Source organism: Fomitiporia mediterranea, assembly GCF_000271605.1.
Source record: "Fomitiporia mediterranea MF3/22 unplaced genomic scaffold FOMMEscaffold_1, whole genome shotgun sequence".
Classification (NCBI taxonomy): Eukaryota; Fungi; Basidiomycota; class Agaricomycetes; order Hymenochaetales; family Hymenochaetaceae; genus Fomitiporia; species Fomitiporia mediterranea.
This window is the reverse complement of record NW_006760386.1, coordinates 4683251-4688417: the sequence shown is the minus strand read 5'-3', so window position 1 is coordinate 4688417 and position 5167 is coordinate 4683251.

Here is a 5167-nt window from a genome sequence, read left to right as displayed (position 1 = left end):
GTTATTATAAAAAATTATGCTAGAGGAGTCAAGACTTGGAAGGTTAGACACTTGGACAGGATGCTTATTCCTGCTCACAAGACAAATGTCACAACATGGAAAGAATTGAAGGCTGAGGTGGAGGCATACATAAAATAAACAGTAAGTTACTAAGACATTATTAATACTTGTACAAGGCATGGATTGACACTTTCCTTACAGTCTCCCTGAGCATACTTTACTGTAAAAATTGTTACTGCCCCTGTAAAGTACTAGCCTTGTTTCCTTTAGCTTGTTTATATTATACTGAGCACTCATATACACTTGCAGAACACACCTCCTAGCATATCTGTGTTTTTTTTTGGCTTTGTTTTTAATATCTACATCTGACACAGAATTCATATCCATACAACTCATCTTGTATTCTCAAAGTATTACTTTGTACTTCTGTAACACTTGTAATGTACAATTTAAAAAGTGTTTGAAATTAAAAAAGCATTATTCAATAAATCTGAACATGTACAAGTATAAGTATCTATTATCTTTAAGTGTAATTGTTAGGAGGGGTTATGTGAGAGAGCAAGCCAATTAAATTAGCATATCTATACAGACAATTAACAGAAGACAAAGAAATATATATTACCTTGCCTCTTGTTCTTACATGCCTTCCCTCTTCATAGTAATTAAACAAATTATACAGATGGATGTAGAAATTGATATAGTTAGGTGAAAGTCTTGTAACAATCAATACTGCCTTACTTAGAAATATTACACAATATTTCAGTATATTTCATCTAAATAAGGCAGTGTTGATTGTCACATGATCTTCACCTGACCACCTGTACATGTATAAAAGATCTGTGTATTTTTCCTGTTACTAAACTTTTACTCAGTATCTTAATATTTGAACCTCTAAATATTAGTATAGAACTCTGTAATTATAACTCTAAGTAAATCCATATTTAAGAAGATTGAGGTATAAGAAAATATACAATCTATTAAAACTCTTAGTTTTCTAGTTAATTCTATTTAAATACTTTGCCTCTTATTAAACAAGATAAAGAAATAAATCTTTCTTTGACAGTAGTTAGTGAATGCTGTAACAGTAAAGGAGTAACAATTCATACCTGTGTTGTAACATATGCAATTGAACCAAATGTCACTTCTTTCATATTACTGAGGGCTGCATTTCCCTTCTTTCTAGCTCTTGAAATAGTAGAATCTAATGATAGTACAGATGAAGGACATGTAAAAATAGTTTTATATACCTAAGCCTTGATAAGATTACTTTGTACAAAAGTAAGAAGCAACTCACCTTAACCAACAAATCACTCTTCAAAAAACCCTTGAGAGGGTTTTGAGGGTTATAACTTCCTACAGCATACATGAAGAACTGATGGTCAGTACCATTAATGAGCCACTTGCCTTCACCATTGAATAAAGTTGCTTTGCCCTCCTACAAAAGCTTAATGTATCTTAAAAAACAAGAGGAGTCAGTTAGAGCAAATGTAATTAAGAAGTAGAGATGATTGGAAATATACTCAAGCAGGTTGAACTATTTGTAAAGAGAATAGTATGAAAGGACTCACTCTTTATCTAATATATCTCAATCAACTAGAGCTAGGAGCTTTGTAATAGTATTACTGTTAAACCTACACTTGTATTTCATTTTAGTACTTGGTACTTTTTTGTCAGGTGGAAAGGATATCCAGGGTATAATAAGCTACTTCAGAATATTTGTATTGTCAGAATGTGTAAGAGTCTGCCTATAGTATAACTAAATTTATACATTAGAATAAGCAAGAGATAGAAAGGAATGAAATACTCAGTAATAACACAATATGTCAAACTTCCTCCATATCAGCTGACATAAATTTCTCTACAACTGTTACTTCCTTTACAATTACTGAATCATAAATATCATGCAAGCATTTCTCCCTACAGTAATTAGAATAGTCTATCTAATTAATGAAAAAGGAGGAAAAGACATACTCAGGCATATAACTAACATCCTTACTATCTACCTCATTGTTCATACAATCAATTACAGCATTTAAAAGGACAGTTGGGGACATCCATACACATTGAGTCTATATAAGGTAATGTCCAAGTCTTCTATACACACTTGTAAGGGACTTCTTACTACAAAGTGCTGTAATGTGAATCAGCTTAATAGTTAGGAAAAAATGTGCTCACAGTTGTCTTCTACCAGTCTGAGTCAAATCATCCTCAGGAAGGTGTTACCAGCCATAGTAAGGAGAAGGAGATCTTTCTTGCTCAATATTAGGACTTAGTGATTGTAACACTATATAGTATTGAATACTAAGGATATGTTTTAGAAGAAAATAGTAGTGAGAGCAAGTATAAGGGGGAAAAAAGAGAAAAGATGTCCCTCCTTTATAGCTTCAAAATGAGCAAGCAGCCAAATGTTTTGACTTGAATGGAAAGCCTAAGTAACAGTGTGTATCTAATAAAGGAAATCCTATTATAAGCTGTCTCAGCTTAGTACAACAAATGGGAGGATAAACAGATACTACTTACTAATGTGTCTGAGATGTGTATACAAGAAGCCTAGAACTTAGAAAGGTCTGCCACTCCTTATAGTAAGCTGTATCTTCTACTCAGACACAGCTTGTCTTTGAATTTGTGTGACACCACTTCTAACAAATGATCAATCACATAGAGAAACCAAGCCATCATTCAATCCTGCAGATTAGCCTCCTATGTCCTCCTTTTTGAAATATTAAGACAAACCTCTAATGTGTTGTCTATTACCTGTCTTAATAATCCTGTTAGAGTAATAGTACTGCCAGTTGAGTCATAAATGTGATGTACTGAAAAGAGGGCTGAGTGGCCAACTAAGTAAGTACAACTCACAAAGTCAGCTGTTTACTTATAGAATTTAGTCAGGAAGAGATGGTATGGAGGACTGTTTGTATACAGATTTTGAGTATCAACCTGAAACACCCAGGGAAGCACAGATCACATGTCTTTCTTTCCTTACATATTTTAAACTGTATATTACTACTGTATCTAAGACTGTAGTGAATGTGTAATACACATTTGTCAAAAGCTGAAATAGATTAAGAACATGATAGACTCTATAAGACAGTAAAGGAGTAACTCAAAGTACAGAAGAAGCTTACTTGTACATAGAAGGGGTAGATCCAATCAATCTGACAGTTAGGACATACAACTAAGACACCCTGTCCCTACTATACACATTTACTTTTTCTTTCAAGCCAGCACATTCTATCATCTTCTATGTCTCTGTAGTAGCCTCAGCAAGGTAGTGACAAAGTACAACTGTATGTCTCTTCAAATCTGACCAACTTGTAATTATCCAACAAATGTAGTCATTTCAATAGAATACAACAAGCTGTATCCATCTGACACAAACTGACACAAAACAGGTTAGAGAATGAGGCATTTTAGTAACATGTGCTGAAGGAGGGGAACATACCCTCCCTATGACCCTAACCACCAGGGAAAGGACTATTCAACTGGTTGAGTAGTAAATAAAGGAAGTGGAAGACAAAATAGAGGTAATTGAAAGAATATATATATACTAGTTGAGCAGTAAATAAAGGATAGTAGAAAACAAAATAAAAGTAATTGAAAGATAATAAAACTGGTTGAGTAGTAAATAAAGGAAGTGGAAGACAAAATAGAAGTAATTGAAAGAATATATATATACTGGTTGAGCAGTAAATAAAGGATAGTAGAAAACAAAATAAAAGTAATTGAAAGATAATAAAACTGGTTGAGTAGTAAATAAAGGATAGTAGAAAACAAAATAAAAGTAATTGAAAGATAATAAAACTGGTTGAGCAGTAAATAAAGGAAGTAGAAGACAAAATAGAAGTAATTGAGAGAATATATAAATACTGGTTGAGCAGTAAATAGATAATAGTAGAAAGCAAAATAAAAGCAATTGAAAGATAACTTGAGTGTATACTAGTTGAGTAGCAACTTGAAATAAAAGATAGTAGAAAGGAAAATAAAAGTAATTGAAAGATAACCATTCTAGTAAGTAGCAGCTAAAAGATAATAGAGAGTAGAATAAAAGTAATTGAAAAATAATGTGTACTGGTTGAGCAGTAAACAAATATAAAAGAGGATAGATGAGTGTTACTATACAGACTAATAATAGACAGATAAAAAAAAGGAATTAGCTATATTACTAGTAGAAAACACTAGAATAATAATTTACTTACAAGACAATTTAAAGAATAGAGTAATCCCCAATTGTACAACTCAGTTCTGACAGTAGCTAATAATGTATAGCATCCTGTACAGATGCTGGTTCTTCATCAACTGAGTATGAAGTAGTAAGAAGTTTAAGCAAGTGAGATGTAGGAATATATACTGTTTTTGCACATGTAGCAAACTTGATACTACTATTATCCAGCATATTCTGAACTGCCTGTACACTTCTACTAGAGCAATAGGAATCATCATCATCCTCTACAAACTGTATCTGTAGAAAACAATTAAGTAAAAATTTGATCTTTTCAATTACCACTTACAGTCAACATAGAGGAATCTGGTGGTAAAAGTAGAGCACCTGTAATTGCCCACACAAGAAGCTTGCATCTAGTATGAGATGCATCAAAGTCAAGATGACTGTTTGCAAGTAGGGAGCTAAATGCTGGTCTGACTACATTAAACAATGCTAGGCAAGGGATCCTGACCTTGTTCAGAAAGTTGTAAATAATATCAGAGACAAATGATACAAGGTTATTGAACAGTTGTTAGTAGGCACTTGTAAGATACAGAGCATCAAAACACACTTGGAGGAGACCACAAAGACTCTCTACACTTGCTACTCATGATGAATAGTATATATCTATTAATGCCTCAGTACTACCATGTAGAGCTTGGACCCTCTAAAAGAACAGTCAGTAATGAATAGTAGTAAAATTAGCCTACATACTTTCATAAATGTAAATCCATTTTTACATCCAAGCATTATCCCATCTCTAAATGCCCTCCACTCAGGATGCTGAGACAAAGATGATCCAAGTACTATAAGATACAGTAGTATTGATACTAGTGCAGAATGTAACACAGTGTCCCTATTAATAAATATGGATACTTAAAAAGAATTACAACACATACTAAGAATGAAGTAAAGGTACTACTCACTTGCATATCTATGAATGGGACTAGAACACTGCTAAACACA